The sequence below is a fragment of the Staurois parvus genome, unplaced genomic scaffold (assembly GCF_062004578.1).
Source record: "Staurois parvus isolate SC_StPar_1 unplaced genomic scaffold, SC_StPar_1.0 ptg001677l, whole genome shotgun sequence".
Lineage (NCBI taxonomy): Eukaryota > Metazoa > Chordata > Amphibia > Anura > Ranidae > Staurois > Staurois parvus.
This window is the reverse complement of record NW_028319473.1, coordinates 7631-22500: the sequence shown is the minus strand read 5'-3', so window position 1 is coordinate 22500 and position 14870 is coordinate 7631. Positions and strand designations below refer to the sequence as shown.

General features: G+C 50.3%; 1 protein-coding gene and 1 long non-coding RNA gene across 2 annotated transcripts in view; one reads left to right on the top strand and one right to left on the bottom strand.

The window, feature by feature from the left end:
• Positions 1-3673, bottom strand: part of EEF1A2 (eukaryotic translation elongation factor 1 alpha 2) — a 32773-nt gene extending 29100 nt beyond the window's left edge. Inside the window, exon 1 of the mRNA XM_089663383.1 lies at positions 3516-3673. The gene's annotated coding sequence lies outside the window, so the exon portion shown is untranslated. The remainder of the gene's footprint in view (positions 1-3515) is intronic.
• LOC149434779 (uncharacterized) overlaps positions 1-14625 on the top strand; it is a 14827-nt gene extending 202 nt beyond the window's left edge. The window contains exons 1-2 of the long non-coding RNA XR_016308620.1: positions 1-486; positions 14241-14625. The exon at positions 1-486 is cut by the window's left edge and continues 202 nt beyond it. This is a non-coding gene — a long non-coding RNA (uncharacterized LOC149434779). The remainder of the gene's footprint in view (positions 487-14240) is intronic.
• The last annotated feature ends 245 nt before the right edge of the window (positions 14626-14870 follow it).

Here is a 14870-nt window from a genome sequence, read left to right as displayed (position 1 = left end):
TATCACTCTGTCTGTCTATACCTGTGTCCTGTGTCTGTCTGTCCTGTGTCCCTCTGTATACACCTGTGTCCTGTGTCTGTCTGTCCTGTGTCTCCCTGTCTGTCCTGTATCCCTCTGTCTGTCCTGTATCACTCTGTCTGTCTATACCTGTGTCCCTCTGTCTATACCTGTGTCCTGTGTCTGTCTGTCCTGTGTCCCTCTGTCTATACCTGTGTCCTGTGTCTGTCTGTCCTGTGTCCCTCTGTCTATACCTGTGTCCTGTGTCTGTCTGTCCTGTATCCTTCTGTCTGTCTATATCTGTTTCTTGTCTGTCCTGTATCTCCCTGTCTGTCCTATGTACACTCTCATGCAGTCACAGTGTAAACCTAGCTGGCAGCTCTCCTTCCTCTCCCCCCCTCCATCGGCTCCTGATGGATTTTACACTACGCCACAGATGAAATGTCCCTGTGCTGGCACACAGCAGCGGTCACACGACCCCAAATGCAGGTACACAGCAGCTCCATGTCCCTCTTCATTAACCCTAGCCATCTCACCACCCCCTCCCTCTGTTTTGTGGGGCAAACAAAGCAGGAAAATGAGGGGGGGCCTGTGGAAATAATATCATGGGGGGGTCAGGAACCTACAGACCAACAACAAGGAATGGATGGTAGAGGGTAGGAATGGGTTCCCTGGAATATGGGGGCACAGTAGAGGCAGGGAATGGGGGGGGGGGGCTTTATGACCTTACAGACTGAAGGATAAGGCGTGCTTGTCAAAGGATGGGGTGCATGACAGGAGGGAGAAAAGAGAAGAATGGCATTAAGCAGGCACAGGAAAGGGGGTTCTTATTAAAGATGAAAAATAGGGAGGTAATAAAATAGAGGGGAAGTCTGCCATAGAAGGGGTACAGCAAAGGGAAAGGGGATCATGAGGCAGAGGAGAACTGGCAGCTGAAAGGGGAGCAGCATGGCATTATTGGGTGGCAGAGGGCAGAGTATCATGGCACAGAAGGGGCAGAGTAAAGGATGTCATGGCATAGAGGGGGTACTGGTAGAGACAAGGGGAGCATGGTATAGAAGGGTTGGCAGGGGAAGGAGTATACTGGCACAGAAAGGGGGGTCCTGGCAGAAGTAAGAGTATACTGGCATAGAGGGGGTACTACCAAGTAATAATATACTGGCATAGAGGGGGTACTACCAAGTAAGAGAATACTGGCATAGAGGGGGTACTACCAAGTAAGAGTATACTGGCATAGAGGGGGTACTACCAAGTAAGAGTATACTGGCATAGAGGGGGTACTACCAAGTAAGAGTATACTGGCATAGAGGGGGTACTACCAAGTAAGAGTATACTGGCATAGAGGGGGTACTACCAAGTAATAATATACTGGCATAGAGGGGGTACTACCAAGTAATAATATACTGGCATAGAGGGGGTACTACCAAGTAAGAGTATACTGGCATAGAGGGGGTACTACCAAGTAAGAGTATACTGGCATAGAGGGGGTACTACCAAGTAAGAGTATACTGGCATAGAGGGGGTACTACCAAGTAAGAGTATACTGGCATAGAGGGGGTACTGATGAAAGTAAGAGTATCCTAGGAACGGGCAATGATGCATTAAAAAGATGCTGGTCTGCTGGAAGATGAAAGGGTATTAAGGGGTTGGTTGGGTTGTAGCAAAAAAAAAAAAAGGGGGGTCAGAGGAGAGGTAAGGGGGTAAGTAGAAAGAGGGGGATCCTCAGAGGGGGGGACAGAGGACAGGGTATTCTGGCGGAGATGGGTGCAGATCACAGAGGGGTACAGACTGAGGGAAGGGGGTGTTTTCACAGATGGGGGACAGAGGTAGGGAAGCATGGTACAGAGGGGGTAGCTGAAGGATGGGAACCATGACTTAGAGGAATGGGGATCCTGGCATCCTTTCACAGAGGAAGTGTAATGCTTAGAGGAGGTGCAAGTAGATGGAAGGGGACCATGGCATATTAGGGTTCCAGGGTCAGTCTCTGGCACATGGCATGCATGGTAAATCAGGGTTGCAGGCAGGGGGGAGATGATCACTGCATATTGGGGATCCTGACACTGAAGAGGATACTGGCACAGATTGTACAGGCAGAAAGTAGGGACTCCTGGCACAGCAGAGTGTTGGCAGTGAGAAGGGGGGACACTGGGGTATCCCGGCACATTGGGGTACAGGCAGAGGGTAGGGTAACCTTGCACAAAGGAGGTGTGTTGTACACAAGGTGTACAGGCTGAAAAAAGGGGATCCTGGGGCACAGAAGGAGTGCAGGCTGAGTAAAGAATATTCTGGCACAGAAGGGGTGCAGGACGAGAAATGGGGATCCTAGCAATGAGGGGGTGCAGGCAGAGAAAAGGGGATCCTACCACAGGGGGATAGTCAGAGGGAAGAGGTCCCTGGTATTGAAGGGGTGCAAGCAAAGAGGAGGAGATCTGGTCACAAGGGGACACGAAAAGGGAAGGAAACCCTAACACAGAAGGGGTACAGGCAGAAGGAAGGTGCTTCTGGCACCAGGGGGCAACCAGAGGAAAGGAGACCCTGGCATAGAAGGGGTGCAGGCAAAGGGAGGAGAACCCTGGCATGGAGGGTGGGGCGAGGCAGCGTGAAGGCGACCCTGGCATAGAGGGCAAGCAGTGTTATTGAGGGCATATGGGGGGGGAGGGGGGCAGGCAGAGGGAAGGAGACCCTGGCATAGAAGGAGGCCAACCAGGGGGAAGGAGAACCTGGAATGTTTGGGGTACAGCCTGAGGGAATGGGGCAGACAGGGAAACGTGGATCCAGGCACAGGAGTACAGATAGGGGGATGGGGATCCTGGCACAGGGGTACAGATAGGGGGAAGGGAATCCTGGCATGGGGGTACAAGCAGAAAAAAGGGGAATCCTGATACATTTTGGGGCAAGTAGGGGGAAGGATGCAGGTAGGGGGCAGATTTTGGGGCAGGCTGGGGGAAGGGGATCCTGGCACCTTTTGGGATAGGCAGAGGGTAGGGGACCCTAGCACAGGGGTACAAGCAGGTGGAAGGGGATCCTGGCACAGGGGTATGAGGAAGGGGATCCTGACACCTTTTGAAACAGGCAGGGGGAAGGGGATCTGGACACAGGGGTACAGGCAGGGGGAAGGGGATCTGGGCACAGGGGTACAGGCAGAGGGAAGGGGATCTGGGCACAGGGGTACAGTCAGGGGGAAGGGGAACCTGGCACAGGGGTACAGGCAGAGGAAAGGGGATCCTGGCACAGGGGTACAGGCAGGGGGAGGGGGAACCTGGCACGGGGTACAGACAGAGGGAAGGGGATCCTGGCACAGGGGTACAGGCAGAGGGAGGGGGTCCTGGCACAGGGGTACAGGAAGGGGGAAGAGGAATCCTGGTGCAGGGGTACAGGCAGGGTGAAGGGGTTCCTGGCACAGGGGTACAGGCAGGGGGAAGGGGATCCTGGCACAGGGGTACAGGCAGGGGGAAGGGGACCCTGGCACAGTGGGTAGGGGCCCCTGCCGGATTCTGGGGTTGGCAGTCAGCTCTTACCTGTGGCTGAGCTCTCAGACAGCAGGGGCTGCCGGCTCTGGTTCAGCCAGTTTTATTTCTCCGGGTGGGGGTCCACCTATTGACGGCCCCGGCGCAATGCAGTCACCCCTGCAGCACAGCAATGCGGTACCGGGCTGGTGGAGGAGGAGGAGGAGAAGGAGGAGGATGACATAAGAGGGAGGGATCAGCATCTCATTCCTGGGAAGTCTCCTCCACACTTCATTCCACTCCGATCATCGGATACAATGTATCACATTATCCCCATATCTGTATAATTGTCTATGACGTCCAGCACAGGGGCTGTACATATGGGATCTGGACATTCCATCACGTCCCTGTAGAGGACAGACCTATGTGTCTATGACGTCACAGGGGCCCAGCCTATGTCTTCTGGACCTATGACGTCACTTGTAGAGTATAAATGATATGAATGCAAATTGGAGGCTGGTTCCTCATAAAGAAGCCTGTACTGTCCAGCAGAAAGCCTTGTGTATGTATGACATCACATATGTATGTATGACATCACTGTGCTGGAATTGGGCACATAGCAGTAGTACACTCTGAATTCCAATGTGTACCTACAGGTAAGCTCATAGCAGGGGTGGACTGACCATTTGGAAACTTGGGCACTGCCCAAGGGCCTGGGGTCAGTAGGGGGCCCCATGAGATGCCCCGGTACCTTTTTCATAGGCTTTTTTGAGTTTGGGCAAGGACACAGGGGCCCCATGATCCCCTATTTCCTGGGGGCCCCATGAGTTGTCAGTCCGCCCCTGGCTCATAGCAAGTCTTATAGTAAGTCTCACCTGTAGGTATGGTCAATATCTCTTAAACTGGCACCATTTAGGAGATATCCCCATTGGTTCTAGCCGATGACGCCACTGCACATGCTCAGTGACGCTTTGCGTCCAGGACATGCTGAATGTGCCTGAATGCAGAGCACCATGCCGCAATGATGACTCCTGTGCACATGGAAGTGACATTATGGCGGCCTGACCATTGGAACGGCTAGAGAGAGCGAAGACCTGGCAAAGATGGGAGCACCAGCAGTGGTGGCAGCACAGCACTGGAGGAACATCTGCCATAATGTACAAGTATGGGGTACGCACGACACTGCAGGGGCCCATTTACAAAATACTTGATGGAACCTTATTGGCTGCAATGGGTGACACAAAGGTGCATTCATACTGTGCCCAGGGGCAAACTGACAACTCATGGGGCCCACGGGCAATAGGGGATCATGGGTCCCCTGTGTCCTTGCCCAAACCCAAAAAAGCCTATGAAAAAGGTACCAGGGGCATCTCATGGGGCCCCCTACTGACCCTGGGCCCTCGGGCGGTGCCCGAGTTTCCAAATGGTCAGTCCACCCCTGACTGTGCCCCAAAAGTCCATGGGCATGGTACACCATGTTAGTCCCACCCAGTGGCGTCCCTACGCAGGTGCGGGGAGTGCGCGCCGCACCGGGTGACACCTACCACACGGGGTGACACTGGACCCACTCCACGAAAAGGTAAGTTGTAAAGCAAGCGGACAATCCCCGCAGGATGGGTCCAATCTGCAGATTGAGCATAATAGATCAGAGTCCGATCCATTATGCTCCCCAATCCGCAGATCCAATCCAACCTGCGGGGATCGTCGACTTGCTTTACAACTTACCTTTTTGTGGAGCGGGTCCGGTGTCACTCCCAGGGGCGGACTGACCATTTGGAAACTCGGGCACTGCCCGAGGGTTCGGAGTCGGTAGGGGGCCCCATGAGATGCCCCTGGTACCTTTTTCATAGGCTTTTTTGAGTTTGGGCAAGGACACAGGGGCCCCATGATCCCCTATTGCCCAGGGGCCCCATGAGTTGTCAGTCCGCCCCTGGCCCGGTCATACCAGTGCGATTTGGGAATTGAAGTCGCATCTAGTGAATGTCGGCATCTTAACACGTGCGATTTGCTGCGGCGCGATTTCTAAAGTAGTTCTCGCATGACTTTTTCTGTAGTTTTGTTGCGATTTCACATACATAGAATATAATGGAAATCGCACTGAAAATTGTAAGAAATCATTGAAAATCTTCACAAGTAGCAATAAAGTCTTCAGAAATCGTGCCTGAAATTGGACAAAACTCGCAGCGGTGTGACCGGTGACTAAGGCAGCAGCACCTGCATATGGAATGGTAGACATGGCAAAGGTAGACATTACAGTTACAATACAATTTGGTAGAAGAGGAAACAGAGGGACCAATAACACACATTATAAGATAATCACAGGAAGTCCATCACATTCTGCTGTAGGTCTGCAAATGGACTTCCCCTTTAATTGTAACATATTTCAGGACCACGGACAGCTCCTCTTTGTTACATCTGAATGCAGGGGTCTCCAAACTTTTGAAACAAAGGGCCAGTTTACTGACCTCCAATCTTTAGGGGAGATGGACTGTAGCCAGTGGGAGTAGAAAATACCCTGGGCTTGGTTTACTAAATGGGGGTAAAGAAATTTTACATAATTGGTGTCAGTGGGAGGAATAGTGCCCAAACATTGGTGTCCGTGGGAAGAACAGTGCCTCATCATTGGTGTCAGTGGAAGGAATAGTGCCTCATCATTGGTATCAGTGGGAGGAATAGTGCCCCATCATTGGTGTCAGTGGGAGGAATAGTGCCTCATCATTGGTGTCAGTGGGTGGAATAGTGCCCCATCATTGGCGTCAGTGGGAGGAATAGTGCCCCATCATTGGTGTCAGTGGGAGGAATAGTGCCCAAACATTGGTGTCAGTGGGAAGAACAGTGCCTCATCATTGGTATCAGTGGGAGGAATAGTGCCCCATCATTGGCGTCAGTGGGAGGAATAGTGCCCCATCATTGGTGTCAGTGGGAGGAATAGTGCCCAAACATTGGTGTCAGTGGGAGGAATAGTGCCCCATCATTGGTGTCAGTGGGTGGAATAGTGCCCCATCATTGGCGTCAGTGGGAGGAATAGTGCCCCATCATTGGTGTCAGTGGGAGGAATAGTGCCCAAACATTGGTGTCAGTGGGAGGAATAGTGCCCCATCATTGGTATCAGTGGGAGGAATAGTGCCCCATCATTGGTGTCAGTGGGAGGAATAGTGCCCCATCATTGGTGTCAGTGGGAGGAATAGTGCCCCATCATTGGTGTCAGTGGGAGGAATAGTGTCCCATCATTGGTGTCAGTGGGAGGAATAGTGCCCCATCATTGGTATCAGTGGGAGGAATAGTGCCCCATCATTGGTATCAGTGGGAGGAATAGCACCCTATCTTTGGTGCCAGTGGAAGGGATAGTGCGTTGTATCAGTGGGGTGCCCCAAGGGCCGGATAAAAGATAGCAAAGCAAATGCCATGGGCTTGGTTTACTAAATGGGGGTAAAAAAATACATAATTGGTGTCAGTGGGAAGAATAGTGTCCCATCATTGATGTCACTAGAAGGAATAGTGCCCCATTATTGGTATCAGTGGGAGGAATAGTGCCCGATCATTGGTGTCACTGGGAGGAATGGTGCCCCATTGTTGGTGTCAGTGGGAGAAATAGTGCCCCATCATTGGTGTCAGTGGGTGGAATAGTGCCCCAATCATTGGTGTCAGTGGGAGGAATAGTGCCCCATCATTGGTATCAGTGGGAGGAATAGTGCCCCATCATTGGTATCAGTGGGAGGAATAGTGCCCCATCATTGATGTCAGTGGGAGGAATAGTGCCCATCATTTGTGTCAGTGGGAGGAATAGTGCCCCATCATTGGTGTCAGTGGGAGGAATAGTGCCCAAACATTGGTGTCAGTGGGGGGAATAGTGCCCCATCATTGGTATCAGTGGGAGGAATAGTGCCCCATCATTGGTGTCACTGGGAGGAATAGTGCCCCATCATTGGTATCAGTGGGAGGAATAGTGCCCCATCATTGGTATCAGTGGGAGGAATAGTGCCCGATCATTGGTGTCACTGGGAGGAATGGTGCCCCATTGTTGGTGTCAGTGGGAGAAATAGTGCCCCATCATTGGTGTCAGTGGGTGGAATAGTGCCCCAATCATTGGTGTCAGTGGGAGGAATAGTGCCCCATCATTAGTATCAGTGGGAGGAATAGTGCCCCATCATTGGTATCAGTGGGAGGAATAGTGCCCCATCATTGATGTCAGTGGGAGGAATAGTGCCCATCATTTGTGTCAGTGGGAGGAATAGTGCCCCATCATTGGTGTCAGTGGGAGGAATAGTGCCCCATCATTGGTGTCAGTGGGGGGAATAGTGCCCCATCATTGGTATCAGTGGGAGGAATAGTGCCCCATCATTGGTGTCACTGGGAGGAATAGTGCCCCATCATTGGTATCAGTGGGAGGAATAGTGCCCCATCATTGGTGTCAGTGGGAGAAATAGTGCCCCATCATTGGTGTCACTGGGAGGAACAGTGCCCCATCATTGATGTCAGTGGGAGGAATAATGCCCCATCATTGATGTCAGTGGGAGGAATAGTGCCCCATTGTTGGTGTCAATGGGCAGGAATAGTTCCCTGTCTTTGGTGTCAGTGGAAGGGATAGTGCCTCGTATCAGTGGAGTGCCCCAAGGGCCTGATAAAAGCAAGCAAAGGGCCACATCCGGCCCCTGGGCTGCAGTTTGAAGACCTCTGTCCTAACAGTATGAAAAGATTTTATTTTATTGAGCGGTTTGAGGTCAGCTGAGAGGACACGAGAGCGCCCTCCCCCCATGACAGAGCATCTTGGAAAAGCTTTGACCCGTCTTCAACATTCTACAACAAGCCTTGCTGAATGTGAGGACTATTACCAGCTAATCCATGACCTGGATAAATCTTGTGAACCTTTAAAATGTATTACATAGGCAGGTTCAGGTTCCTGCTCAGTAGCACTACACAATGGTTGTGTCTTGGTGATTCTTGTGTCTTTGCAAATTTGATTGAAGCCAATAAAATAAAAAGATGTGACAGCCATTAATGCTTCTGGCAGCCAAAGACCAATTTTTTTTGTTAATTTGTGGCTTCAAAAGAAATATTTTTGAAAATTAAACAGCGATTCAACAAAAAAGGAGAGTTCCAAGGTCTGAAGTGCACCAAAGAACGCAACAAGGTGATGGTAGTTGATGGAACTAGATGTGACATGGAGATGCTGACACGTCCTGTTGGGTCATGAAAAGTGACAGGTCCACTTTAAGGCCAGGTGGGCCGTGCATTATCAGGATTTTTGCCCTTCTCTGGATCAGCTGGGGATTGTGAGGACACGCATGGAGGTTTATGGAGGAGGAAGCAGAAGGACAAATGTCTTTCCCCAATTATGTAACAGGCTCACATGTTTATGTAATACTTACGGATGGGTGGACAGCAAAACCGAGCCTGACATCTACAGAGAGCTACCATTGCTGATCTTCCAAAAATGCTGATTGTCTGGCTGTCTGGTGTCGGTACTTTTTTTTTCAGCACTGACCAGAAAAAAATTAGGCAGCCAAGGAAAGTTAGGTCAGAGCTCTTGGTCCAAAATGTTAAAGACATTATATCAGCAAGATTTATCATTTTTAAACATTTTCAGAATGGGTGCTAGGGTGGGTCAGTGCAGGAACAGTGCAGAGTTGGGTGGGTCAGTGCAGGAACAGTGCAGAGTAGGGTGGGTCAGTGCAGGAACAGTGCAGAGTTGGGTGGGTCAGTGCAGGAACAGTACAGAGTTGGGTGGGTCGGTGCAGGAACAGTGCAGAGTTGGATGGGTCGGTGCAGGAACAGTGCAGAGTTGGATGGGTCGGTGCAGGAATAGTGCAGAGTTGGGCGGGTCAGTGTAGGAACAGTGCAGAGTAGGGTGGGTCAGTGCAGGCACAGTGCAGAGTAGGGTGGGTCAGTGCAGGAACAGTGCAGAGTAAGGTGGGCCAGTGCAGGAACAGTGCAGAGTTGGGTGGGTCAGTGCAGGAACAGTGCAGAGTTGGGTGGGTCAGTGCAGGAACAGTGCAGAGTTGGGTGGGTCAGTGCAGGAACAGTGCAGAGTTGGGTGGGTCAGTGCAGGAACAGTGCAGAGTAGGGTGGGTCAGTGCAGGAACAGTGCAGAGTAGGGTGGGTCAGTGCAGGAACAGTGCAGAGTAGGGTGGGTCAGTGCAGGAACAGTGCAGAGTAGGGTGGGTCAGTGCAGGAACAGTGCAGAGTTGGGTGGGTCAGTGCAGGAACAGTGCAGAGTAGGGTGGGTCAGTGCAGGAACAGTGCAGAGTAGGGTGGGTCAGTGCAGGAACAGTGCAGAGTTGGGTGGGTCAGTGCAGGAACAGTGCAGAGTAGGGTGGGTCAGTGCAGGAACAGTGCAGAGTTGGGTGGGTCAGTGCAGGAACAATGCAGAGTTGGGTGGGTCAGTGCAGGAACAGTGCAGAGTAGGGTGGGACAGTGCAGGAACAGTGCAGAGTAGGATGGGTCAGTGCAGGAACAGTGCAGAGTTGGGTGGGTCAGTGCAGGAACAGTGCAGAGTAGGGTGGGTCAGTGCAGGAACAGTGCAGAGTTGGATGGGTCAGTGCAGGAACAGTGCAGAGTAGGGTGGGTCAGTGCAGGAACAGTGCAGAGTAGGGTGGGTCAGTGCAGGAACAGTGCAGAGTAGGGTGGGTCAGTGCAGGAACAGTGCAGAGTAAGGTGGGTCATCCCTTGACAGTGTGGAGTAGGGGAATGAGTGCGGAGACAGTGAAACGTAGGGTGGGACAGTACAAAGTAGGGTGGGTTAGTGCAGGGACAGTGCATAGCAGGGTTGGTCAGTGCAGAGTAAGGTGGGTCAGGGCAATGACACTGTGGAGTAGGGTGGGTCTGTGTAAAGTAGAGGGTGTCAGTGTAGAGTAGAGTGGGTCATTGTGAAGAAGGGTGGGTCTGTGTGGAGTTGAGTTGGTCATTGTGGATTAGAGTTGGTCACTGTGGAGTAGGGTGGGTCTGTGTGGAGTAGGGAGGGTCAGTGTGGAATAGGGTGGGTCAGTGTGGAATAGGGTGTCCATGTGGCGTAGGGTGGGTGAACGTGAAGAAGGGTGGGTCTGTGTGGAGTAGAGTTGGTCACTGTGGAGTACGGTGGGCCAGTGTTGAGTAGGGCAGATCAGTGTTGAGTAGGGCAGATCAGTGTGGAGTAGGGCAAGTGAGTGTGGAGTAGGGTGGGTCTGTGTGGAGTAAAGTTGGTCACTGTGGAGTAGGGTCAGTCAATGTGAAGAAGGGTATGTCTGTATGGAGTATGGTGGGTCTGTGAGGAATAGGATGGGTCAGTGTTGAGTAAGCTAAGCTAATGTGGAGTAGGATGGGTCAGAGTAGAGTAGGGCGAGTAAGTATGGAGTAGGTTGAGTCAGTGTGGAGTAGAGTTGGTCACTGTGGAGTAGGGTCGGTCAATGTGACAAAGGATGGGTCTGTGTGGAGTAGGGTGGGTCAGTGAGGAATAGGATGGGTCACTGTGGAGTAGGGTGGGTCAGTGTGGAGTAGGGAGGGTCAGTGTGGAGTAGGGTAAGTTAGAGTGGAGTAGGGTGGATCTGTGTGGAGAAGGGTGGCTTAGTGTGGAGTAAGGTGGGTCAGTGTGGAGTAAGGTGAGTCTGGGTGGAGTAGGGTGGCTTTGTGTGGAGTAGGGTAAAACTGTGTGGAGGAGGTTGGGTCTGCATGGAGTAGAGTTGGTCAGGGTACAGTAGGGCAAGTGAGCATGGAGTAGAGTGGGTCTGTGAAGAGTAGGGTGGGTCTGTGATGAGTAGAGTTGGTCAGGGTAGAGTAGGGAAAGTGAGCGTGGAGTACAGTGAGTCTGTGTGGAGTAGAATGGGTCTATATAGTGTAGGGTAGGTCATTGTGGAGTAGGGCAAGTGAGTGTGGAGTAGAATGGGTCTGTGAGGAGTAGGCTGGATCAATGTTGAGTAGGGTGGGTCAGTATGGAGTAGAGTGGGTCAGTGTGGAGTAGGATGGGTCTATATAGTGCAGGGTGGGTCAGTGAGGAATAGGGCAAGTGAGTGAGGAGTAGGGTGGGTCAGTGTGAAATAGGGTGGGTCAGTATTGAGTAGGGTGGGTCAGTGTGGAGAAAAGTGGGTCAGAATGGAGTAGGGCGGGTCAGTGTGGCGTAGGGTGGTCAGTGTAGAGTTGGTCAGTGTAGTTTAGGGAAAGTGAGTGTGGAGTGGGTCTGTGAGGAGTAGGGTGGGTCCATATAGTGTAGGGTAGGTCAGTGTGGAGTAGGGCAAGTGAGTGTGGAGTAGAGTGGGTCTGGGAGGAGTAGGATGGGTCAGTATGGAGCTGGGTGGGTCAGTGTGGAGTAGGCAGGATCTGTGTGGAGTAAGGTGCTTCAGTTTGGAGTAGGGTAGGTGAGTGTGAAGTTAGGTGGGTCAGTGTGGATTGGGGGGGTCAGTGCTTGGACTACTAGGACAAGTTTTTGTCTATTACTTTTCCCCAATGTTCTTTTTAGCCGTGTCTCCCTGACCTCCAGACCGATTCATGAATCCCCTTTTATCTCTGAACACCATTCTTTATTGTTGTTCTGTAAACAAGCAAGCTATAAATATTTGTACCTACACTCACTTCTCATCACACTCACTTCTCATCACACTCACTTCTCATCACACACACTTCTCATCACACTCACTTCTCATCACACTCACTTCTCATCACACTCACTTCTTCTCATCACACTCACCTCTTCTCATCACACTCACTTCTCATCACACTCACTTCTTCTCATCGCACTCACTTCTCATCGCACTCACTTCTCATCGCACTCACTTCTTCTCATCACACTCACTTCTCATCACACTCACCTCTTCTCATCGCACTCACTTCTCATCGCACTCACTTCTCATCGCACTCACTTCTCATCACACTCACTTCTCATCACACTCACCTCTTCTCATCACACTCACTTCTCATCGCACTCACTTCTCATCGCACTCACTTCTCATCGCACTCACTTCTCATCACACTCACTTCTTCTCATCACACTCACTTCTCATCACACTCACTTCTTCTCATCACACTCACTTCTCATCACACTCACTTCTTCTCATCACACTCACTTCTCATCACACTCACTTCTTCTCATCACACTCATTTCTCATCACACTCACTTCTTCTCATCACACTCACTTCTTCTCATCACACTCACTTCTTCTCATAACACTCACCTCTTCTCATCACACACATTTCTCATCACACTCACTTCTCATCACACTCACTTCTTCTCATCACACTCACTTCTCATCACACTCACTTCTCATCACACACAATTCTCATCACACTCACTTCTTCTCATCACACTCACTTCTCATCACACTCACTTCTCATCACACTCACTTCTCATCACACTCACCTCTTCTCATCACACTCACTTCTTCTCATCACACTCACCTCTTCTCATCACACTCACCTCTTCTCATCACACTCGCTTCTTCTCATCACACTCGCTTCTTTTCATCACACTCACTTCTCATCACACTCACTTCTCATCACACTCGCTTCTCATCACACTCGCTTCTTCTCATCGCACTCACTTCTCATCACACTCACTTCTCATCACACTCGCTTCTCATCACACTCGCTTCTCATCACACTCGCTTCTTCTCATCACACTCACTTCTCATCACACTCACCTCTTCTCATCACACTCACCTCTTCTCATCACACTCACTTCTCATCACACTCACCTCTTCTCATCACACTCACTTCTCATCACACTCACCTCTTCTCATCACACTCACTTCTCATCACACTCGCTTCTTCTCATCACACTCACTTCTCATAACACTCACTTCTCATCACACTCGCTTCTTCTCATCACACTCACTTCTCATCACACTCACCTCTTCTCGTCACGCTCACTTCTCATCACACTCACCTCTTCTCATCACATACAGTACTCAATGGTGTTGTTGCAATTGTACTGATTGACCTACAATTATCACTTCTCACTTCTCATCACACTCACTTCTCATCACACTCGCTTCTCATCACACTCGCTTCTTCTCATCGCACTCACTTCTCATCACACTCGCTTCTCATCACACTCGCTTCTCATCACACTCGCTTCTTCTCATCACACTCACTTCTCATCACACTCACCTCTTCTCATCACACTCGCTTCTTCTCATCACACTCACTTCTCATAACACTCACTTCTCATCACACTCGCTTCTTCTCATCACACTCACTTCTCATCACACTCACCTCTTCTCGTCACGCTCACTTCTCATCACACTCACCTCTTCTCATCACATACAGTACTCAATGGTGTTTTTGCAATTGTACTGATTGACCTACAATTATCACTTCTCACTTCTCATCACACTCACTTCTCATCACACTCGCTTCTTCTCATCACACTCACTTCTCATCACACTCACTTCTCATCACACTCGCTTCTTCTCATCACACTCACTTCTCATCACACTCACTTCTCATCACACTCGCTTCTTCTCATCACACTCACTTCTCATCACACTCACTTCTCATCACACTCGCTTCTTCTCATCACGCTCACTTCTCATCACACTCACTTCTCATCACACTCGCTTCTTCTCATCACACTCACTTCTCATCACACTCACCTCTTCTCATCACACTCACTTCTCATCACACTCACTTCTCATCACACTCACTTCTCATCACACTCGCTTCTTCTCATCACACTCACTTCTCATCACACTCACTTCTCATCACACTCACTTCTCATCACACTCGCTTCTTCTCATCACACTCGCTTCTTCTCATCACATACAGTACTCAATGGTGTTGCTGCAATTGTACTGATTGACCTACAGTTATCTGATTATTTAAATCCATCAGAAGAAGCTGCAGAAGAAAAAGTGAAAGCTGAAGTTGAACAGAACCAACAGAACAAAGACTTGGAAATCCATTGAGGAAGAAGTCTATCGTCATTCATCTCAGCTGTGCTCTCCTAGAGGCCCTTGTATAATGGTTTTGCAGGCACTGCCCTCTACTGTCACTGATTGGGTATGGCAGCTACTTGCAATGCCTGCATGCCAGGGGGCCTTTATTTTGGCGTTGTCACTGTCAGATTTAGTACAAATGTTTTTTCTTTTAACAGTTCTTACAATGTAGAAACAGCTGGCAATGTTTATACAATTCACCCAAATTGAAAACCTGATTCAGATTCTGCTTCATATACATATTATAGACGTAAACCAGATCGATAAAATTTCATACAATCTTTCATGTGTCATTCCAAAAGTTATTTTCATCATTGTTAAATCTGCAGATCTCATTATATTAATCTCTGGTGACCCTGCCATGAAGGATCTCATTCAGGCACTTCCTGTTATAGGTGACAACACGCTGTCACTGTGCTCCTGTGTTGTCACCCTGTCACACAGGCCCCTGCTAGAGACTACATGTGGCTATGGTTCCACACATCGGTCCTCAGTTGCCACCATTTCTCTCTTTTGTCACTATCAC